The sequence below is a fragment of the Octodon degus genome, unplaced genomic scaffold (genome assembly GCF_000260255.1).
Source record: "Octodon degus isolate 3935 unplaced genomic scaffold, OctDeg1.0 scaffold00241, whole genome shotgun sequence".
NCBI classification, from domain to species: domain Eukaryota; kingdom Metazoa; phylum Chordata; class Mammalia; order Rodentia; family Octodontidae; genus Octodon; species Octodon degus.
The window spans coordinates 2,321,577-2,346,901 of NW_004524817.1; the positions used below are offsets into that span (position 1 = coordinate 2,321,577).

The window sequence follows — 25,325 nt, forward strand, 5'->3', positions numbered from 1 at the left end:
TTATGGAAAAAAATAATGGAAGGTATTATGCAGCATTGAGAACGAAGTACAACATACAACTATGTGGATGAATCCCAAAATTATCCTAGCAAGTGAACCATGATTTTGTTAATCCAAAGGGCAAAATATAGGGGGCCGGGGAGATAGCTCAGTAGATTAAGTGCTTGCCTGGCAAGAGCAAGAGCTTGAGTTCAATCCCTGGTTCTGAAAAAAAAAAAGAATAAAGTGTGAAATATACCTAACCTAACCTGTGATGTCATAAACCGAGGGAGGGCAGTCAGGCTGGGAAGTGCATCCTAGAGGAGGATTTCTGTCTTGACCCAGGAGCTACACTGGGCTGTGAAAGTCTGCTGTACATACTTCTGATGTATGCAATTTTATGTATGTATAATCTGTTTCAATAAAAAAATTATTTGCAGCCCCTCAAAAGCCAAACACTGGCATTCATATTATCATTAGAATACATTATCAACTATTTATCAACACAATGAGAAAATGTATGGAATGTTTTAAAACATAATTTTGATAGAATTGATATCTACTTCAGTCACCTCAATGAAAACAGACACTTCAACATTGAAAACATTAGCACAACCAATAAATGTGTGTGTGACAAGAAAACAAGAAATAAGATTTCTTTTGGTAAGCACTTACTGGAAGGCAGGTGCGAAACACAAAGCATGTAACATTCTCCTTAATTTTCTTATTAACTCAGTTTACAGAAGATCCAGAATTTTGTAGGGTTGCATTACAAAAAAAAAAAAAGAGGGCTGGCCAAATAGCTCAGCAGATTAAAGCACCTGCAAGCAGGCTCAGGGGTTGGATCCCTGTGCTTGCCTTGCAGGCCCCGCCCATAGGGCACACTGAGATGGCAATTGAGACTAGGCATGGTGGGGAATGCCTGTAATCCCAGCTCTTGGGAGGCTGTAAACGAGTGGATCGTTAAGAGTCTGATCTCCTAGTTAGACCCTTCCCCTAAAATACAAAACAAAACAAAACAAAACTGAGGAACAACAATTGCAATAGAAATTAAAAGCCTGAATGTTTAAAATGTTGCTCTGCACATGTTTTGACTCCACACAGTTGTATAAAGCCTGGCACATAATTGGCACTCTAAACAGCTGTCACATGAATAAATATACTATAATGCTACTCCTTAGAATATGTCTAATCAGTCTTGGTCACATGGAAGTAGAATGAATGTTTTTATACATAGTTAAATAGGAAATTACCTACGCTTTCTTATTATCTTAATAGATGTGTAACAGAATAACATCTAAAGAAAAAGAAATTTCCATCAAAGTTCTAATAATGTTATATAAAATACATTTAGATCATTGAATACTTAGAAATCATGCATAAAGCGACTAATCATTTTTATTTTATTTTAATTTTTTTAAAACATTTATTTATGTATTTATTTATATATTTGATACAGGGTCTTGCTATGCAGTTCAGACTCACAGTAATCCTCCTGTCTCAGCCTCTACAGTGCTGGGTCACAGATGTGTGCCACCATGCCCAGTTTTGGTGGCTGGTACAGCTCCAGGGTTGGCGTGGCATGTTGTACTGTGGATCGAGCTGGGGTCCTTGTGCTTGCCAGGCAGTCACTTAGGTCACCAAGCTATCTCCCCAGCCCAAGAAGTCATTTTTCAAAGTCTAGAAAGTCATCAAGACTTAGAAAATGAATTTTAAAACCTTCCCTCCTCCATTACATTCAGTAAAAATATTGAAACAGAAGCATTATTCTCCCTGGAAGTAACTACATTATATCAAATTGGTGTCAAGGAAATGTTAGAAAGTATTAGCTTTTAGGGAAAAACAATTCCAATTCATAATTTCTACTTTTAGGTAATATATTCTTACTCTGACTCTAAAATCTGTCTAAGCCACCATTAACATTTTAAAAGAAAGTTCTCCAGTTCTTACCAAACAGAAATAAATAATAGCTGACAACAGCATTAGGGAACATAAACATAAAATTACCTGTTATTAAAAACCGAGCACATTTTTTTCTCACAGAAATATATTACCGAGCTGTAAAATAGTGTGTTTGCCATTCATACTAATGTTTCGACATTAGGGTTCAATCTTCTAAAAAGCTGACGTGGAAAATAATGGTGTAATAAACTAATTCATCATAATGTGCAAAAGAAACTGCTGGAATAAATTGTAATAACCTTTCAAAAACTAGCAGCTTTTAAAAGTATTAATTTCTACTCGAGATAATTGGAAAGGACACCTGGGTGGGTAGGCAATATTTTTTATGGGATTGCTCTGTCAGGAGCTCCGATTGTCTCTGGACTCAGCAATGATCATTTAGCACTAAATGACAGTGAATCTTGCAAATGGATCTTCCTAGATGGTGTTTGCTGTAAATTACCAAAGTCAACTCCCCTCAAGGTCAGTGGCGCGCAAGGGCAGGTAGCATGCGGCCTTCACGGAGACCCAGACCGCTCCTCAGGTTTCTCATAAATGGACAATAGTTGTGTTGGATGCCATAAAATCAACTTAATGGACTGACAACATAAATTACCATCAAACTTTGACAACATTCCTCCCTAGAAAACAGCTGAAGAAGGCTTTTAGATCAAAGCTGGGGAAAATGGGTAACAGTACAGTTTGCTCGATTCTGGATCATAAATATTTTTAACAATGCTAAGTGAGGAGCGAATTAATATTAGAAGCCACAATATGTTATGCCTGATGCATTAAAAACAGCCTCTAAGTAATACTAAAATGACACTTGCTTTCTGAAGTAAATGATAACATATATCATAGTGTCATGCAACGGTGTGTGTGTGTGTGTGTGTGTGTGTGTGTGTGTGTGTGTGTGTACGCACGTGCACATAGGGAGAGGATCACACTTTGCCCAATACTCAATATTTTGGCTAAATATAAACAACTGAAGTAGCACCGCTTGCTTTTGGAGCTGGCTTTGCCCATGTAGTCCCCTAGGCTCACGGTGCAGCCATAGTTTCCTGAATTCTCACACTAGGTGTGGTAAACCATGAACTCACTTCCTCTACAGCTTCATTTTTTTTTTTTCATCTGTATGAGAAAAATAATTACTATACAATGAAATTTGGAAGACAAATGAGTTAATCTTGGGGCACCGACATTACAAAAATTTTCCAATCACTAAAGAATCATTATCTGTGTGTTTGTAAAATAATCTCAATCTACACTTAATCAACTCACAGTTCTTAAGTCAATTTAACAACTAAGAAGCTAGAATTGTGGAGAAGAACGAAAGGCTGCTGAGCTGAGTCTTCTTCCCTCATCTATCTGTGCATCCTTCTGTAGCTGCAGACATTACTGCTAGTTATTATTATGATGATTATAACATAAAGCCAAAATGACTGTCTCAGCCAGTTTTATTAGAGCATTTATTTTCTCTTGAAATGTAGTTTACTGTAGATTTTGCCAAAAGAAATGATGCATTAAGTAGAAGCAAGAGCTTCTGTGAATCCAGTGGCATCTCAGACCCTGACTATTATGGGCAATGCTGCGTGAACTCTGCTTTGTGAACTGCAAAAGTTCCTGAGCAGAATTTAAAGCCAGTGCGTTTTGTGTTTTCCTCTCCCCTGTCTGGTCATCAGCTTCTCCTGCGTCTTTCTTTGTGCTGTCTCTCACATTTATTTCTTTCCTTCTGCTCCCACTGTCACTTCTGTCCAGAACCTCATCACCTTATTCCTGAGTTATTGCAGCAGTTTCTTTTCTCTCTTATCCTTGCACCAATCCATCCTGCCTAGTCCTGCCAAATTAATCTTTTTTAAAGCACTATTTTAATTATGCCACTTTCCCACTCCAAATTTTTCAATGGCTCCCCATCACTTGGAGGCCAAAGGCCAGAATCTTTAGCTGGCCTCAGAGGCTTTGGTCGTCTGGCCTCACCCTTTCAGTCTGTCTTCTCCAGGGTCCCTGCACAAATCGTTAGGACAATACATGCTTCTGTTGCCTCCCAACCTCCACAAGAGCTTGCCCGGCCAGTGCCCTCCACGCTTTCTGCCTAGGCTGGAGTTGCTTTTCTTCTGTGAGGCCTGTTGTACCATTTCATCTCATAGTGGTTACAGCGAGGAAAATGAAGCTCTCTTTTTGTTTGTGTGTATTTGTTTGGTATTACACGGAATTTATAATATTACGTACTTTTGGTGGCTTAATGTTTACTCTGTCTTTTCTCTCTAATTAACCTGTAAAGCTCTTAGAGGATGGGGATTTTTCAGTTGTAATTGTTTGCCAATGGCCCTTGCATGGAGGTATGGAAATGCTGCCAATCAATGAGCATTTGTTTAATGAATGAGTGGAAAGGGCTGGTCTAGGCTACTTGTAAGATCAGCACGAAAGTTCTTCAGTTGTATTTGTAACTTGTGGTACTTCAAAACAGAAATTTATGAATGTGAGGCAGTTTTCCTGAGTTTAATAAATTTCTTTGCATTATTTTGTTCTTAGTGAACCTTTGATCAGACGGAGACACAAGCTGAGTATACTGAGTTTAAAGGTAAAATTTGACTTGGATGCACACCTGGGCAGTGATAGAATACATCAATTAAATGTTAGGATAACTTTCTAAAAGTTCCTTACTATCAAACCTCCTTTAATTTCTGAATAAAGCATGTCACTTCAAGAATAACTTAGGAGAAAAAGGATAAATATTATGTAGTCCAGAGTTTTTATAAATCAGCCATATATTTTGACCTATATGATTCAAAACTAGAAAGAACTAGATTTTAGAACTCAACAAGACCCAAGTCGGCCAACTCCATTCCTCTCCTTACTAGGTGTGCAACTGTACATAAATAACTGAAAGCCTTAGAATCCTAAATTCTTCATAAGGCAAAAGGGAATAGTACTAAAACATAATTCATCTGAAAAACCTGTAATGAATGAACTCTTTTAAGCTGATTACTATGATGATGAATTAAAATCTTTTCGGGCACCTGGCCCACCACCTGGCACATTAACAAAGGGTAGCTATTAGTACTGTTTTTATTTTGAGAGTGCTTCTTTTTCATCTATTACCACCTGACCTCCCCCAAAATTATAAGGCATGAGGACTGGGGCCTAAACGAATCAGGATTTTATTTGTGGCTCTACCACTTCCTACCTTGCCAGTCTGTTCACTAACCTATCTGAGTCTCAGTTTTCTCAGACATATAACATAATAAAAATCTCCCAGCAGGAATCCTCTGATGACTAAGAATAATACATTTAAAAATGTGTGGCATACAGGAGCACTTCTTAAATGGTAGAAATTACAGTCATTGAATATCGATACCAAGAGGAGATGAGAGAGTGTTTCACTATTATGTTTCACTACTTTGAAGAAACAAATATTTTTACAGATACTATTTGCATATTGACTCATAGTTCACAAAACAACTTTGTTACTGAGGAATATACTCCCTAAAACATACCCAAACTTAGCCATTTGATGCTGTTTTCCTTAAATCATTATCCTTGTACCCCATTGTACCTTCAAAGTCCTTAATTAAAAATGATGATAAACCGCAAATTCTAAGGCCTTTATTTTAAAAACTGCAAATATGCTGCTGTCACAGGCCTATATTTTTAGAAATACTTGACAGTTGGAATTGGCCAGATCAAAATGAACAGTATGTCACAGATTCTTCATTTGAGCAGTAGATCTTGGAGGCAAATACCTCCTCTGGGTAGTCTTTGCCGAAGAACAAGTAGAAGTGGTTTGCTAATTTCTCTCTGAGTTGTAGAATACTGTTTAAACTATCAGGTAAATAACCTGTTCTTGTTCTAGCTAAAGTATAGTTTAAAAAAACACCTAGTAGGTGGTACCTGAAACTTATCATATCACACAGAGAAGTAGGAACAAACATGGGAAACTTTCTTAAATCTAAATAAATGCACTAGGACATATGCTGAGATTAAGGATGAATTATGTAAACTAAGTAAGGATGCAATCAAGTGCTAAGAATCAGGGAGAGCCTCGCAGTTTTACAAGATTGAGCTGTTTTTACTATCACAATAACTGAAGCATGTGTTTAATAACTCATCAAATACATTTATTTCCCTTCAACATCCACAAGGTCAAAGGCAGACATTGGCTACAACCTGAAGCACCATCAATCCTTTTGAAAGATGGCTGGAAGGACAGGACCAAGAAGCAGCAGGCTGGATCCTACTGAGGCCCCCAAGGTGTTTCAGGATTCAGAGCATGGACTACACATGAAATATAAAATCCACCGATTTGTTTGAGGGTGACATTACTTTCAGTGCTCTGAGATTGTTCATGCAAGCAGTTCACACAAGGCATAAGGCTCCATAGGCAACAGTGGCAATTTCCAATGTTAGGTTCTATGTCTGCTTCTTGGTTCAGTGATTATGACCAGTATATTTTAATTTTAAAGCACAAAACATTATATTTAAGGGTATCTTCTGCTTGGTGACTGAAAATTGATAAACAGTGGATTAGCATCAGTATTAGGCTATCGAGAAAAGTTCTTCCTTTTTTTTTTTCTCTATCTATTTATGTATGTAATTGGTTGCTGCAGGGTTTCACTATGCAGCTCAGACTCATAGTGATCCTCCCACTTTCAGCTTCCCCAGCACAGGATTACAGGCATGTGCCACCATGTCCAGTCTTGGTGGTTGGCTCAGGGTGCTTAGGAACAGGGCAGGTGCAGCATGTGGTGCTGGGGATTGAACCATGGTCCCTGTGCTTGTGTAAGCTTTCCTAAGTAGGAGCTTTAGTCAGCTGAATTATCTCACTAGCCCTAGAATAAGCTTTTCTAGACTTGTTTCCAGCATCTCTACCCAGGCATTTTTTTTATACTTTTGGTCTTTGTTTCTTTTTATTGCTTCTATCTTCTTCCCATCACTGGCTGGGAGTTTCAAAGCATTTGAGAATGTTTCAGGGTTTATACTTACAGACTCACAGCTATGATTTTTATGTTTCTGATAGCTTTGATCATTTCAAAGCCATTTTACCCATCAGCTATATTGGTCTTCTCAAGATGAAGAAGCTGAAACATGAAAAGGTCCTATGCTTTGCCTGAAATCAGTTGGAGTTAGAGTCAGACCACAGTACCCTCTCAGGTCTCTGAGTCCAGGGCTCACTGTACTCCAAGATAATTGTGTCATTTGTTTTATGTGAACTTGAGTTTCACTATTGGTATTGGGGGGAACAATGCCTACTTGGTAGGCTTATGTTGATGACTAAATGATGCCATGTGTTAAAATATAGAACAAAGTTAAGTGGCCAACAAGTTAAGGCCTTGCCCACTCCAACTCTTGGTGATGCCTCCCTTAGGGGTCTAGGAAGTCACTTTGTAATTTGGTCAGGGGCTGAGAAGATACAACATACTCCAAGTACCAGTAGAGTGGCAAAACTGAATCTCCCCAGTCACTTCGGCCGTGTCCATCACGGTGCCGTGTGGTGCTGATGCAAAAACGAAGAAGGCATGCTCAGGGATCACTGTAAGCTGTACAGCTTGTGGCTGACTTCCTAGCAGTAGCAGGACTTCCAGGTGCATGTGCTGGCTGCATTTCACGGAATTCTTTGCAAATTCTCAAAAATAATTTTAAATAGGATACAATGATAAAATAATGACTCCAATATCAATTTCATAATACACTAGTAAGTGACATAGTTCATCAAATCTTAATGTGCTATTTTTGTAGGCAGTAACACAGCCCTGCACTACAACACGCAGCACAGAAGCCCAACTAGTAGTGGAGCTAGTGTGAACAGTGCGAGTAGGTTGCGTGCTCCTGCTGTGTTTCTGTTATGGTGCCTCCTTGGTGGCAAAATGTCGAAGGGTAGAATTGCCATGACAGCACCCACTTTCTCAGTAAAACTGAACAGGATTTTAAGCTCTAAATAAAAAAAATAAATAAATAAAATAAAAACAAGTGAGTAAAGGCTTTGATTCCATCTCATTTGAATTAAACCACAAAAAAGCAATAATTTTACATTTAAAATATTTTTAAAAGGTGAAACCTTTAAAATATTTAGCATAATTGAATTCAAAACTACATACATAGAAGTAAAATTAATGAAAATTATTATTATTAGTGAAATTATTAGTAAGAATTTATCACTAGGCATCTGTGTTAGAGCCAATGTTCAGACTGATACAATCAATCTAGGCTTCTGGTCAGACATTTCGGTCCGGATTCCACCACTTTTCACATTTTCAGACAGTGATCTGACCCATTAGGGACACAGTGTTCCCGTCTGGAGAATGAAGATCATGCCTTTTATTTCCTATGATAGATTACGGAAGCCGAGATGGAGCATTCCTATAACAGTTTTGAGTACCTAATATGTATTGGACTCTGAGCTCCTTTAAATCTACTAACTTACTTAGCCTCCACACTGACACTGACCCATTGACATGGACAGCATCACTCATCTTCATTTCAGAGAAGAGGGATTAAGGCACAGAACTTTTAACAAAACCCTGACAAGGTGACCCAGCTAAAGACCGAGTGAGAATTCAGACTCAGGCAGCATGGCTCCAGCGCATATGCTCTTGACCTCTTGCCTGTGTTGCCTTAATCCATCACTGCGCTGTTACAAGCCTGGCCCCATCCCCAGACTGTGGTATACACAGACGTGATGTGCAGATGCTGATATATACTAGACCCTGCCTTTTCCCAAAGTATATAGTTGCTACGCTGAAAAGATAGGACATACACATAAATAGATAAAAAGCAACAGACTTTGGCAAATGCCAGAAAAAAAGGAATTATTATAAAATATAGAGAAGTATGGAAGAAAGGGAGACCAGCATGACTGTGTAGTGGAGGTGGAACTTGACTTGGGCTTTGGAGGATGAAGAGCACTAAAAGACTTGCAAGGAGTTACTCGGCTGTCCCTCTGTGGACACCATGCCCAACACACACAGCACACAGGAGGAGGAAAGGACCAGTTGGGTCACATTTTCAGTCCATGATTATCTGGTTCTAAGGCAGAAAAATGTGAGGGGGACATGCAGGAGCAAAGCAGTTTGGCACTGTTACCTTGCTCTGCTTCCCAGCTGCCAAAACCCAAATTGCTTTGAGGACTGGAAGAAGGGCCACAGATGATGCCCAAGGCCACGTCCCATGGCCATCCACCCACACCCATGACCCTGTGTCATGGATCTGCTCAGTGTTTAATCCAAGGAGGCTGACAGAGCGAGATGGATGTCCACAGAGCAGTTTGGAAAGTTATTTCACATAATGGGAACCAAAAAGACAGAAGAAATTTATCTCAGTATGGGCGTACTGGGATGAGAGTGGGACATTCTCATTTGTTTTGCAGAATGATTTAAAAGCCCAGGAGAGGGGGAGGCCACCTGCTAGAGGCCCTTGGGGTTTCAATGTGGCTTATGCATACACAGGAGGCCTCGTGGTGCCAACCCATGTTTTCCAAAGGCTGATGAGACAGATGGCAGGAGTGGGGGAAGAAGCAAGAAAAGTCAGAGAGTAAGAGGCATGGGCACCCCGATGCCCTCCACACTTACCTACATTCAGACCCCTTTCAGTTATCCCGGTGGTGAGTATCCGTTGGTGAACATTCCATGACCTCTCCTCACCTTTGGGTTGTCCTTTTGGCTTATTCTTTGCCGGGAGGCCCGTGGGGCTGCACCTGGAAGCAAAGTGATTTCCCAATTAGTCTTTTCATTTTTCTTCTCCATAGTAGCTCATTTAAACACCTATTTGGAACAAGTATGCTACGGGTTTGCTTTCATGCACATGAAGTCCTTTGCAAGGCGGAGACCAGAAATCACCTCGGCACAGAACCTTAGAACACAGAAGTGCTAGTTCCCACCAGGGGTGGGCTTGGCAGCTGGAGTGGACACATGCACCTGCATGTTGTTCTTACAGCAGCAATTTGTTTCGTCTCTGGCTGCCGAGATGTTTAGGTAGGAGGGGCTGAACAGACTTGCCTTAAGTGTACTTGTGGTATCTCTCCAGATCTTCTCCCGGACACACGTAAACACCAATACTAATCATGGTCATCTTGGATGCCACGCGACTACACTAAGCAGTTGCTGCTACTCCTGAACTGAACACACACTAGTGGGAGGCCTGACTGACTCTCGAGCTGAAGAGTACACCCTTGAATCTAAAGCTCAACTGTTGTGTTGTAAGGATGAAATGAGGAAGATATGGGAAAGCTGAAAACATATCATGGTGCTAAACTCTTTTTAAAAAACACTACTAAATTACTGTTTCAGACTACTATTAATGGTGTATGTGACATTTAAATAGATTTTAGAAACTGAATACATCATTGTCACTAATATATGTTCAAAAAAACCAAACACAAATGATCTAGAAATCCATCTTTCACTGGAATCTGTTGAATGTAAATATATTTGGGGTGCAAAGCAAGCTCTCTCTCTCTCTCTCTCTCTCTCTCTCTCTCTCTCTCTCTCTCTCTCATATTCTCATATATATGACCTCTTTCAAGAAAGGGAAAAGGTCTAAAAAATTGTATGCTTGTCTGGTAGAATATAATGTATCTGTTCTCTGATGAACATATTTTTTAAAATTATTTATAATCATTCCATTAGAGTCCTTGTGATTTCTTCAATCCACAGCCCTAATATTGCTAAGATTCTAGAAAAGAAACAAGTGAATCTAGTTATCTCAGGACACAACACCTGTCACCATGTCCACACAGTAGCTAGAAAACCGGCTTTTTTGCTTATGAGAACTTGGTGTAGACACAGCCTGTGACCCTAATACAAAACAAAGCCCAGCTACTCTGCTTCTCAATTTGCTTGATAAGCTAGAATTGTTTGCAAAGTCCCCAAATAAACAGAAATCACGATAATTATGAATAATTAAAATGCTAAACTCAAGAGGGCACTCAACAGTCATTAGGCAGCGGAGCTCACCCTGAAGGGTAGTGCCTCCAATTAGTTCTGTTTTTACAACAGAAAAAAACGGTGACAACCAGTAATTGCAGGTATTTAGTTCAAGTAACAAAACAAGCCAACCTACCTCTAAATCTGCAGCTTCTCTCAGCTGGAAGAGGCCCTATTCTCTTTCAGATTCTTAGCCATGGTACTAATTCTGCAACACAGGGAGGATCAGAACAAACGCCAGTGCCTCTAAGCCCTGAGTGGATGCTCCTCTGTGTTATCAGCTGCTCTGATAAGCAGTTGAGAGTAGAAAGTGGGTGGTAACAGCAATTGCTTAGAAAAGAAACCATTTTAGGGCAGATTTCAGAAAACTTTAATCAAAGCTTGTACTCACCTAATATGAAAACACTGTCAGGCTTGATGCTAAATAATAGTTACACTTAAAATATATAGCTATTTTACAAAACATACCCATAGTCCCTTGCAATACCAAATGGTATTTCAGCTACTGAGGTTTTTATTAAGTTGTTTTTAGAACTAAAATATGTGAAGGTGGTTGAGGCCGAGAATGAGGAAATAGTGTAGTCAGGCTTGGATCTAAAAGACTGTGGTAAGACTGACTTTTTCTTTTGCTCTGACTCAATATCAAATTGACAACCAAGACACAAACAATGGTTGGCTCCACCAGCTGCCACTCCGGAGGAAAACATTTAGCCTTTCATTTCAGTAGAGGGAAGAGCTCATTAGAAATGTGGTACAAGTCATTTCATAATGATAAATCTTAAGGTAGCAATTCCACTTTTAATGATTAGTTGCCTGAGCCTTGTATTTAATTAAAATGGTTATTTTAAATGCTTATATTTAATTTAAACATAGTTAGCTAAAGTTCAATGTTACTGCTTCATTCATTTTGAAATTAATTTAAGAAATAGTTCAAAAAGGGCTGTGAAATTTTAATATTAGAAAAAAAAGGATCAATTTGCATCTTCTGTTGGCTTCGCTCGTGGGCGGAGGGAGCTGTTGACACCAGTTATGACCCACGGCCTCTGGTATAGCTGATGAGCAGTAGAATCAACTATGGACCTTTCCTTGCCATTTTTCTCTGCACTAGGGTATGTGCTTCAGCCTTTTAGGCAATAACACTCTATAACTAGGGATGTGATTGTTTAAATTTTAAAGGGATCTAAGTTTTAGAAATTAATTTTGGCCTTATTACATTTAGGAGAAACTGCTAGTTTTAGCAAGTGATTCATAAGTGTGTGACAATCAGTGTCATAAGATTTCTCCTGACTCAGATTAACAACTGTAACAAGGGCAATTGTTGACTTTAACTTGCATTTAAATAAACAGCATGGCCTGCATACATGGGAACGAAGAGTGCAAGGCAGGACAGAACAGCTTTTCCTTGTTATAAAGTCTAAGGAGACAATGCGGAATGGTGGTGCATGTTTACGAAGCATTGAATTAAATACTTGGAGACTGGCAGGAGGATCTGAATGTTCAAGTCCCACCTGGTAGCACCTGCCTCAGGAGAAAAAAAGGCCTGGGTTGTAGCAGAATTATCTGGAAGGGGTTTCCTGCTTCTCTGAGAAATGTTAGTCCTTAGAGTGCTTAGTGGGCTAAAGTACTGAACAATGCACATTTGTCTATTCGTAACTGACTCTAACTATTAGGTACAGAATGTTTATGAAGCACTGAACTAACTACCCAAGGAGGTGGCATTAGACCCATTTTATAGATTAATGGTATGGGGATTACAGAAGCTAAGCACTTAGGTAGGCTCACACAATTAGGAAGTGATGGAGGAGGCATTCAAAGCCCTGAGCTCGGCGGCACACTGTGCCCCACCTCCAGCTCATACTCTCTGCTGTGAGATGTTCACAATGGCTCCCAAGTCTTCGGATACTACCTCCACCACCATGGCAACAGGAAAGGTACTCCTGGGCAGTATCAGTGTGAGTCAATTAACAGGAAAAAGTAAGAGATTTGGTTTGACCATTAGTAGCTAAAATCTGTAGCTCCTTCCTATTGTCCTCTCATATCAGGAAAGACAAAATTTTAATACTTTGTTAGAGCTTAGGCTTTGTATGCTCCATGGAGACATTTGTTCTTCCCATTCTCTGCCATCATCTGAAATTTTGTGCACCTCTTTCCGGCATTTGAAGATGTTTAAACCTTTAGGTATTTATTGAGAGCAAGCTACAAAATGAGAATCAGTGGATGAGTAAAGCCACAATGGAGTATTTCCCTCCTTCCCACACCATCCCCTTATGTGTCTTCCAGGTAACTTTAAACAGTAGGGCATCTCAGCTGCGATGTGTTTCTGTTTCTTTTGGTTATTCTCCCAATCCTCAAGAGTTTTCATGGTTCCCCTTATATGTGAAATACAAAATATAAATACAAAGCAAAAGAAAGCAAGATCATTATGTATTGCAACATGTACCAATAAAAATGCAGTCATGATCAAAGACCGAGAACTGGATTCATTCTCTGCAAAGATCATGGCTGGTAAGTACAAATAACCTCCTATTCAGAGGAGACACTATTGGGATCAGCACCAACTGTCTACTGATTTTTTTTTTTTGACATTGAGTAGAAATTTTTGAAATTTATGTACAATTTCAGATATAATTATAATCCAATTACATAAGATAAATATAGGCTTTTAAAAAAATTTCTGAATAGTAAATTTTAGAACTGCATTTTCAAGAAAAATGAAACTTTTGCACAAGAAATATGAATAAAATCATACCAAGATACACAAAAATGAAATTGTCCAAACTAATTGTAAAGAAAAAAATCATTGAAGTTTATAGAAAAAACATTAGCTATGGAAGACCGAAATTAAATAGCATTTTATTCCACATTAGAAAAAAAAAAAAGAGCAAGTGGGTAAGAAACTAGACTTATTTATTCAAAGGATTGAAAAAAAGATCTGTTCTCATTAAATTTTACAGTTAACAAACATATCTTTGAAAACTAAATTTTTTTCAGTTTACAAACTTGAAATATTCTAATACCTCCAGATGTAGCATATAGAAAATAACAAAGAGCATAATCCAGAAGGCAAGAGAAGTTGCTGGATTGTCCTGGATAAAGAATGCTCTCAAAATGGCAGTTATGTAGGACTATGTAAAATATAATTATTTTGGATGAACCTATTTAAAAGGTCATTGATGATTTCCCCAAAACAGTATCAATCTTATGTCAAGTTATCTACATATTTTTTCGTGTGTGTGTGTGTGTGTGTTAAAGGCAAGGAAGAACTAATATAAAGTCAATGGAAAATGGAAATATACTTTTTAAAACTTATACTAGGAGAAAATATCATACCACGTCTTACAAGTAGATTGTAAGTCAAAGAAACTGTATAAATCATAAAACAAAAATTAAAATTAAACAACATTCTGAAAATTAATTAAATATTAATTAGTTCAAAATTAAATTAAATATTTCAAAATAATATTGAAAAATTAAGATTAAATTGTGAGTCCAACTAAGATGTTAGAATGTAGTGTATCATATGTATGAATCTGTGATCAATTCAGAGTACTCACATAGTATTTGATTAGGTTAATATATACAAAAATATCAACTAAGAAAAAGCTTTCATGATAGTAAAGAATTACTAAAAATAAAACATAATAATACTGGAACGGCAAATATATTACCAGCACTTCTAATAGTTTGGGATAGGATACTGCACAAAATTCTAGTATGTAGCAGACATGGACAGTATCCATGATGCTTACTGGTAGCCGGGTGTCGCCTGTGGGACTGAGCTACTGCTATTTTCTTAATATCTACCCTGTAGACTGGGACAGAATCACGACCCATTGAGTGCAGGAGAAGTCCATTTGTAGAGCATGCTGATGGAAATATTTTGCTGCTGTATACAAAAGAATAATAGAAAGACTGCTATTATATACCTGTTTTCCCCTATGTTTAGTTGTTTGCCCTATTTGGTGGGTTCTTTCCATTCTCATTCATGGAGTTGTGGTCATTTTGATCCCTCTCTAGAATATCTTTTAGTAGTCTGTGTAGGCTTGGCTTTATCATCATAAAATTCTTTAGTTGTTGTTTGTCATGGAAGTATTTCACTTCTCCATTAAACTTAAAAGAGAATTTTGCAGGGTATATCAGTCTGGATTGGAATTTGTTTTCTTGCAAGACTTGAAGTACTTTGTTCCATGCTCTTCTTGACATGATGGTTTGTGAAGAGAAATCTGCCATTATTTTAATGGATTTTCTTTTAAATGTGATCTGTTTCTTTTCTCTAGTGGCTTTCAGTATACTGTTCCCATTCTGAATTTCTGGGATCATGATTACTATATATCTGGGTATGGCTTTAATTGGGTTGATGTTATTTGGAGTTCTATATGCTTCAGTTACTGAATGTCAGATCCGCCCCCCATATTTTTGAAGTTTTCTGCTATTACTTCTGCCCATATTCTTTTTATACTATTTGTATTGACTCCTTCTTTTTCATTGATGTCTATTAGTCTTACATTGTTCATCTTTGCATTGTCTTGCAGATGTTGAATTACTTTTTCCTGCATCCTAGTTGTTCTTAAGAGATCTTTTCTTACCTTTTCACTAACTGCAATGGTGTCTTTAAGGTCTGAAAGTCTGTTTTCACTTTCATTCAAATGTTTTTGCCAGTGTGTGATTGAGGTTTTAATTTCCTGTATATCACTTTGGATCTGCTACATACATTCTATTTCTCTTCTATATTGCTCATTCAAGGATTCTATCATTCCTATATTCTCCTCTATTTTTTTATCAGTGTCTTCTTTAAAAGCACTTAGTAGTTTTTTCATTATAGTTATCATTTCTTTTTTTACTTCAGAGATTATTTCTGATCTGACTTTCTCTATACCTTTCTGCAGTTGTTTCTTTACTTCAGATGCTATTATTTCAGAGATTTCAGGTGTGTAATTTCCAATTTCTTCTATGTTATTGTCTTCTGCATTTATTCTGGGTGGGCTCGGGTTCTGAGAATGCATTTTGCTCCTTCCCTTTGTCATTTTGTATAGCACTGTCTTCTGACCTTTGGTGTAGAGCTTTGGGGCAGTTATTACCTTAGCACCAAGTCTAGATCAACCAAATTCAGACTTGTCCAGGTGGGTGTGGCTTGGGTCTGGCTGCTGTGCTCCATTTCTTCCTGCTGCAGTTCTTGAAAGTGAACTCACTGTGCCACTCTCACAAGATGTTCTGCTCCTGGATCAGCTGGGTGGGTCTTGCCTCTAGCCTCTTTGCAGGGAGTTCTGCCACAGGGTTCTACACTGGGCCTGTCTGCTGCAGGAAGTTCCACATACATGCTTGGCCAGGGTGCTGGCTGGAATGAGGATCTGGCAGGCCCCAGGCAGCCCCACTCACATGCTGGGCCTGCACACTGGCTGGAGTCTGTCTACTGATTTTTGATTTAACATAGCAACCATTATCCATTAGCCAAACTCTGGATATTTTCAAAAAGTTCAGAAGATTGGGACCACTGGAAAGCACTCATTGCAGAGAGGAATCATTTGAGGCTTAAGATAAGGTCAATGTACAGGTACATCCAATGTTAGGCTTTTATTATTATTATATTAAGATTATTATTAATCTTTTATTTACTTATTTGGTACAGGGTCTTTCTACACAGCTCAGACTCGTAATGATCTTTCTGTCTCAGCTTTCCCAGTGCTGGGATTACAGATATGCACACCATGCCGAGTTTTGGTGGCTGGCTTGGCACCAGAGGCTGGCATGGCATGTGGTACTGGGGCTCAAACCCAGGTCCTTGAGCTTGCTAGGCAGGAACTCAGACCACTGAACTATCTCTCCAGGCCAGGTTTTTAAAAATATGAAATTAACAATGGTTATTGTACTGTATATTGTTATCTTTAAAGTATTTGCTCAGGTTACAAGTTATTGGCACGAAAAACTGTTCAAGGAATGTAACTGCTCCTTTCAAAGGATTAATAGAAATCAGTAGTACAATTATCTTAGCTATCTTCTGTATAGATAGATAAGAGATTTTAAAAAAATTCTTCCTTCTTTTCTCCTTTCCCCCATCCCAGTTGCTCTTTCTTTTTAAATAATTTCTTTTCCTTTCACAATGTCTGTTGTACCTTTTGGATCTTATTTACTTTTTCAGCTCCTTACATTAGGGAGACAATATGGTGTGTACACATGTGAGTCTGATTTATTTCACTTATGAGTATGGTCTCTAGTGGAAATCATTGTGGAGATTCCTAAAAAAACAAAACAAACTAGGATTAGGAATCCTGTTTCAACCACATATTGCTGTTCTGGTTATTTTCTCAGAAGAATTAAAAACATGCCATAGTGAGTTTCACCCATGTGAACACACAGGGTTCACCCATGTTTATACCAACACAATTTGTAATAGCTGAATCCTGGAAACAACCCAAATGCCCATCAACCCTAGGAATGGATAAAAAGATGTAGCATTTTTATACAATAGAGTACTACTCAACTATCAAGAAGATAAACTCGAGTCTTTTATACATAAATGGAAAATTTATTAATCTTGCCAAGGCTTTAAATACCGTCTGTCTTCTCATTCTTTTCTGGCTGCCATCTTGCCATAGACTGAAAAATTTGAAAATGATCCAGTGGGGGTGTTTCTTGAGGAACTATTTGGAGACTTTAATTCTGTATTTCATCTGCAATAACATGAAATGCAGCCAGCCATGGCCAGACTTTCTAACAGATAAGGGAATATAACTATACAGAGTCGAACTGTAGACAGAGGCAACCATGTCATCATTATACTGTTAGAAGTGCTGGTAAGTCGAAAAAGAATCCATTTTGAGGCGTCAGAGGTGCTTTTCTTTTATTTCAAACCAGCATTATCACAGAATAAAATTGATAATTTTGGGGGGGATAAATTTCGGAATATAAAAGCGGTAGTTAAAAGGTAAATGAAACTGACTGTCATGACTGGCTGTGAGCTCAGGCGTTTTGTGTTCTTTGTGTTTGCTTTGGAATGTTAAACAGGTTGAGTGCTTCTAAAAGAAAACATTTTATTCAGAACATTCTTCCATGAAAGTCCTCTTTGACAGAGTGTCATTTTTTGATATACTGGTATATGTCTGCCTATATTTTATATTCCAAAAAGGCAAGCGATGTTTTAACAACTTCTGACAAGCATGGGGAATTAAACTTCATGGAGTTGACTTTTAACGTGGTGCTCTAGTCTGTTTTCTACTTTGTAATCCTTCATGTTGAGCCACAACATTTTTAATTATCTCCACTTATAGTGGAAAAAGTACACAGAAATTAAGGCATTATTAGAATATGAAAAGTCAACTCTTCAATAAAATACTTTGAAGTATCTTACTGTAACCATAAAGAAATTTCTAATAAACTATCTTGAAACTGAAGAAATTCAGATATGTTTTAAATTAAATCTAATTACTAACTCATAAATTTGCAAGTTAAAAGCTTTACTTGTTGTCCTTGCAGGCTGTCTGTACCACCGACCTCACTGCGGCACCCGCTGAGACCTCAGACCCACGCGCTCCGAGCCGCCCGCATCCTCACCTGCGCTCCCGGCAGGCCCTGCCAGGGCACCCCGAGGCGCACATCCTGCCCTCGTGCCCTCTGCTCCTCGTCACTCATCCACGCAGAGCCTCCTCGTGTCCCTGGATGCGCCAGGTCCTTTCTTCCTGGCCCCATCACGAACACATTTAGCCTGGCTGATTCCTCTTCTTCTTGATCTCGGCCGGCTGTCACTTGCTCTCAGGAGCACTGTACTGTCCTTTCTTTTGCTAGGTGTTCTTTCTCTAACACCTTACTACCCTGTCCTTGTACTGCGATGTGATTGGTTCTTGGTCTGCTGTAGTCCGTGGGTACCATGAGGCACAAGCTGTGATTTACTTGTTTCTACAGCATCTCTGCCACACAGCCCTGTTCCTGGGCTCCATAGAGCCTTCAGACACTTTGTTAAGGAGACCAAGGAGGGGCACGGGGCTTAGCCCAGTTGCAGAAAGCTTGCCTAGCATGGATGAGGTCCTGAATGCAACCAATAACTGATAAACCACTTAAAAGAAGTTCAAAAATGACAAAAGCTTTTGTGATTTTTTTCTCCCCTTTGAGTAAAAAATATAAACTGGTAAGTGAAACTACATCTATAAAATGATTATTTGAGTTGATGTGTGTTAAACTTCTCATTTAGTTATTTTATTTGGCTGGAATAAGTCTCCCATTTTGGTTTAAGAGCTTTCACATGCTACCACCTCTCGCTACTAAAAGAAGTGGAAGGCACAAGACACAGGCACTGACAGATGTCAACTTGAGAAAGTCACCTGCAGCTCTGAGTTTAAAATGCAGACTTCTAACAGAAGCAGCAAGGATGGGCAGAAAAGAGGCAGGAAGGACTTCTGGAGACCAACATGGTACACCTCATCACTAAGCTCCTGCTGTCTGTGGTGCTGCTGAGAACCTTTAGGGGAAGGCTGCACTGGAAAAGGAGGAAATCGGAAAGCAGTGCCTGTTAGTGGGTCAGGAAAAGGGGACTGGAGAACACAGCGCCTTATGAATGCTGCGAGGGCCCAGGAGGGACGGCAATCGCTGCACTCTTGAGAGGCCCTTACACGCACCCAAGCAGCCACGGACAATGACGTGGTGAGCAGGGCAAAGTCAGGGAATTGGATCTGAGCTGACCTCCCTGGCCAGCCTTGAAGGATGGCTGGCATTTATTTAAAATACCAAAATGCCATCAGAACAGGCCTGACTGCTTGTTTCACAAATATCTTTGGCAGAGGAGAAGGGTGGGTGGAACAGAGAAGAGGGTGTGAGAAAGACCCGGAGAGAAGGAAGCAGCCACGCGCGAGGACAGAATTCAAGCTCTTATTTTTCAAAGTTGCCTCAGCAGCACTTTTCTTAAGTCAAGGTGGACAGTGCGACGCATTAATGGAAGGCCACCCTTCAGCACAGCACAAGTGATGCCCGAACAAGCCTGAGTCGCTCATAAATTACGTAACACAGCTACTCCTCATTCTCCAGATTAGTCCTGGCATGGATGAGCCACGCCGTACAAAACAGATTTGTTCTTTGTGCTTTCAGTCTTCAGCCTTCAAGACTTATTTCTATGACTCTTAAGCAAACTCTTATTTCAAAATATATTAAAATATTGTGCCAGGACACAATGAAATTATTTGTCCTGGCTCTATTTTAGGCTTCCTGGGGCAGCCATGTGTATAATAGCAGAAAACAATTTCAGGACCAATATTAACAATGACTATATTAAAGTACAGTACATATATTTTCCATGGATAAAATAAACTTATTTTACTGAACTGCATTTGTATCTCAAGAACCTTCTTCCACCCTCTATCCCTTTCTAAAATGCTTCTTTAGAGCAATACACTTTTCAAAAGAGTGCTTCAAATTGATTCTGAGGAATTTGGGTTCTCCAAACTCTTTTCTGGTCATATGCTTTTTTTTTTTTTTTTTGTCAGATCAGCAGAAACAATGTGAAAATACCCGTCACTGTAATTTCAAACGTCTATCATCTACCAAATTATACATACATAATCCATAGTTGCAATGTGATCCTTGAATGAAGGGGTTTTTTCAAAAAGATAAACAAATGCTGTCAAAAATATAAATGGATACCTTGTAAGCAAAAGCCACTGGCACCATTTGCAGAAACCCACAGGTTTTATTTTTAATCCTTAATCAGAACCCAAAGAACACCTTTGAAAGAGTCTTGCGCTCACACACGGAGCCGCGTTCGTCCCGCTCGCTCACGGGCAGGCGTGGGCACGGCCCCACAGCCACCACCGCGGAGGCCTGACGCTCAGGCGGTCTAGGAGCAGCGTCTACTGAATGCCTGCTTGGGGTGCACGATAAAACAGTCTACTCCATCACCCATGCCACTCCCTAAAAGGTGCAAAGGTATAGTTTTTGAACATGTGTAGTTTTCTTTTTAAGCACTGAGAAAGGCGGTGGGTCATAAATCTACTTTATGTCCTATATACCAGTTCTTTTCTGTGGTCTTACCTGCCACCACCCCCAGGAGGTGGCGGGCTCCCAGGCGGTCCTATTGTGCAGTCACAGCTGCAAGTTCTGCTCTCAAGGCCTGCTGCACTCTGCCGTTCCGTGGAAGCCTCCCTGTCCTCTTCCATTTTCAGGCCTTTGCACGGGCTCACTTCCACCCCAGCCCCAGTCCTTTCACTTGCCCTGCGTTTCCCTATCCCATCCCTAGCCCATAGGGCCCTACCTGCCTAGTCCGTCACTAAGTTTGACAGCCAGACTCAAAGGGGCCAGTCTGTTTCAAAACGGCAGTGACATGTGAAAAGAATGACATCTGAAACAACCGGCAGTGGAAACCCGCATCCTCATGGCCACACTTTCCCTTTGAGTTTCTTACATTTCCAACTTAGACTTACAGTAACAGAGTGAAACAGCATCAGAGCCATGCCTCATTCCTACGGGTGTGACAACTTAAAAAGTGTAGTAATATTCAAGTAGGCCTAGAGTAGACGGATCGAACCACCCTGCTGCCCACGCAAAGCACCGTATTCTATGACAGTGCAGCTAAGGCTAGCAACACCTAAACGTCAAAAATAAATAAATGAATAAATAAATTAAAAAAAATTTGTTAGTGACATTGTCCTTCTGAACTACTATGGCACATTGCAGCACCCTTTGTCAGCATTTTATTGGTTTCACAAAAATAAAAAGGAACACTGAGAGCTTTACTTTGGAATGTGTTTCTAGAATTTATCTTACAAAGAAAGGCCTCCGGCCTGTGAGAGGTGTTCTGGTTATAAAATAATTTATATTTTTAAGGGTCTGTTTGCTATTTTAAAGGCTCTATTTGTTTGGCGCTTTAAATTTATATATGCCACTAAAAGCGACAAACTATAAAACCATACTTTTTCAGTGAAGGAAAATTGCTGAAATAACAACACTTCTCTATAGCTAGCCCAGAGCAGTGCATTTATATGGGAAGAAAAGACATACAAAATTTGTTTAAATGTGAAAAAATTTGGACTATATCCAGTTTTCTTTCAGTATTGTTTCCAGTTGTTATTTATGTACCACATTTACTTATTGTTTGATGCTTTGCAAAGATACTTAATTTTCTTTCTTTTACTTAAATATGCAATGATAGACAGCTGACACCAGTGCTTTCCTTAGCTGTTTTGATTTTGAATTTTATGGGAATGAACACAGCTTGCCTGAAAGTAATAAAAGAAAATAAGGCATATTTCCAAAGCAACACAAGAACAAACTATTTTACCAAACAGTCCTTGTAAAAACATCTTTTGGAGAATGGATTCTTAGATGTGAAAATTATTTATTAGTCATAACCATAGCCATTTACTATATCCATTTACCAATCAGCCCTGCATATGGGTAACAAAAGAATGACAGATGCCACAGATAGCAAGGTAAATGGCGACAAAGTGAAGCAAAATCTCTCCAATTATTTATGAAGTATGGATTTACTATTTCAGCTTGCATTCTGAATCAAGAGGCAAAAATGAATGGTGACAAGGAAAAGCAGGCCACACGTACACACCAGCATTCGAAGGCTCCCAGAGCTTCCACAAATAGTAAAAGAGCAAGCTGGGTGCGATGGCATACGATGGTAATTCCTGCACTCTGGGAGGCTGAGGCAGGAGGACTGTACGTCAGTGCTGCTACAAAAACGGGGAGGACTTGAGATGTAGCTCAATGCAAGGCCTTAGATTCAGTCCTTAGTACTGAAGTTTTGTCCTTTTCAAGATGGGAGAGAAGACAGGAAGTTAGACAATAAGTTGTACAAAATGAGTCAGTCTCGAGTTTTTGAGAAAGAAGTAACAGTTACCATATACAACAGGGCAATAATTTTCATAGTATGTGATTCTTTGTATTTTTTCTCAAACAGTTGGCCCCTCCGCCCCAGGAGCTGTATGCCCTGGGCAGAACAGGCCCTTTCTGGCCGCAGCCATAGTCGCGAGGCTGCCGCCTCTGGCTGCTTCCCATGGCCACTTCACTGCAGACTGCAAACCCCAGGAAGGCAGCTTCCCTCCCCAGTGCCGCCCCATCTGCTCATGGTTCTGTGCTTCACAGCTGCACCCTCACCTGGCAGACAGGAAGTGTGCAGTAAATATTTGGGATCTGAAAAAGGAACGCACTTCCGATCCCAATTTTTCTAACTCTGGCAGCTATCATAGTTACAGGTTCATTGAGATGTTCACATGTGTCAAACGCTCATCATTTAATCTGCTATTCTTCATAAGAGCTCTGTAGTAAAGGCTCCATTTATGGGTTAGTAGTATTCAAGTTAGGGTAAGGGAGTGAAATGACGAAATAAAATCTTGCAACTTTCAGAAGTTAGGAGAAAAAGGTAATTTTTAAAATTTCCAAAGCCTAGGGCCGGCCAAATAGCTCACTGGATTAAAGCACCTGCTTAGGGAGAGTGCAGTGGCCGGGGTTCCATCCCTGGGCCTGCAGCACTGGCCTCACCCCCGGGGCATGCTGGGAAGGCAATTGAGACTGGGCGTGGTGGTGCGCACCTATAGTCCCAGCACTTGGGAGGCTGAAAACAGGAGGATCACTAGGAGTCTAATCAATGTAGTGAGACCCTGTAGACCCCATACTAAATATGAATAAATAAATAAAATAAAATAAAATAAAATTTCAAAGTCTAAATGTGCTGAACACAGGTTTGATCCCAGTGAGGAGGAGCCAGGCTTCACTTGCAGCTCCAGAGTTGCCTTGGATTCTGGCCCAGTTCCAAAGTAAGTCCTGCCCTGCCTCTGGCCTTGGGGACTGCGCACCGCACGTGACCAAGCTTCGCATTGGCCCTGCAGTCCCCTCAGCACAGTTTCTGGTGTTCCAGTCTGATTAGGCTGCTAGAAGAGAAGGCTGCAGATGCAGTGACTGAAACACATGCGTTTACCTTTTCAAGGTGCTGGAGGTTTGGAAGACCAAGCCCCGTCAGGCTCTTTTCCTGGACTTCAAATGCTGATCTACTTACTGTGTGCTCATGTGGCTTTACTCGGGTGTGTCCTCAAAGACAGAGATGTTTCTTCCTCTTTATTTTTACTATTTATGCATTTTGGGTGGACAAGGTTTCACTAAGTAGCCCAGGTTGACTTGGAATTTGTGGCTATCCTCCTGCCTCAGCCTCCTGAGTGCTGGGATTACAAATATATATATCACTACACCTTGCTCTTTCTTTTAAGAAATCATCAATTTATCACATTAAGGCTCTGTTATTATGTCTTCATTTAACCTTAATTATCTCCTTATATCTCCAAATATAGTTATATTTGGGGAGTAAGGCCTCAACATAGTAGTTTTGGGGGATACGATTCAGTCCCTCGTAAGTGTTGCTGTGAACTAATCTACCCAGAAGGTAACAACCAAATATATCCCAAATTTCTGTGCTTCAGCTGCATGAGTCACCAGCATGCTTGCTAGAATAACTCTTTGCTGCCTGTTTGCTTCATGTAATGTTTTCATCTCAACAACTTAGAGGTCAAATATGCATAGCTAGGCCAAATGTGTATTGAATTTGAAGAACTGTTGAAATTCTCTGTAGCTAAGTTATTCTGTGCAAGGAAAGACTTTTCCAGCAATAATCCTTCACAGGTTGCTTGATCTTTTCAGGATTTCCATCTTGGCCACCTCATGATCGGAAGCAAACACAGACTTGGGACACAGAGATGACTCTGTCTTTCTACCACGTGATACAGAGAACATCGTGGAATTTACATGGAACATTTTAAAATCATTTTGAGTCTGTGAAATCATACAGAGCTGACATTTTCCAAAGATACCATGAGGCCTAATGTAGCTGCCTACCAGCATCACATCTCTATGTTATTACCATGCGCGTGACCTTGAGAATCGCTGATCCAGGTAGAGAGTGAGCCACGGGATTAGCATATGGGCTGTTCCGTGAACATGAAGGCAAACTATTCCTTGGCACATAACAAGCATTGCTAGAAACTTTCCAGTTGAATCTTAAAATCAGAAATATTTGCACAGGGAGAAAAATAAAGCCAACAGCAGTCTCTTTGGTAACAACGGCCTTGTTCTTTACCCTTGTGTCACACTGGTATTGTTGTGGTGGTGAATCCTGTTGACGGCAGAGTATGCGACTTTCTGATGTGCACCAGGAATGCAGAATGCTGTGGACTTGGCCGCTGCAGCTGGGACTGACATGTCAAGAAGCCCTGACACAAGCAGTGTAAGAGCAATATTTATTTTTTGCAAATACAGACTTTTGGAGTCATAGGTAATCTTTCCTCAGGAAAGTGTGTGTGTGTGTGTGTGTGTGTGTGTGTGTGTGTGTGTGTGTGTGTGTGTGTAAAATCTCCAACTGGTTCTGTTCCTCTGGAGAAACCTTCCTACTACAGAAATTGGCCCTGACAAGTTGGGTGTTCTTATAACAAAATACCTACAAAATATGTAAGTGCTGTTTGAAACTGGGCAAAACATAGTTTAAAAGAATTGTGAGACCCTTGAGAGAGAATA

The 25,325-nt window shown here is 39.8% G+C and overlaps 1 protein-coding gene across 2 annotated transcripts in view; it reads right to left on the reverse strand.

Annotated features, from left to right (window-relative positions):
• Hs3st5 (heparan sulfate-glucosamine 3-sulfotransferase 5) overlaps positions 1-25,325 on the reverse strand; it is a 321,032-nt gene that overhangs the window by 138,314 nt on the left and 157,393 nt on the right. The window contains exon 3 of one of the 2 annotated variants that reach the window (XM_023706140.1): positions 9,490-9,610. The gene's annotated coding sequence lies outside the window, so the exon portion shown is untranslated. Of the gene's footprint in view, positions 1-9,485; positions 9,611-25,325 lie in introns of both variants that reach the window. The other variant, XM_023706139.1, reaches the window with a different exon arrangement.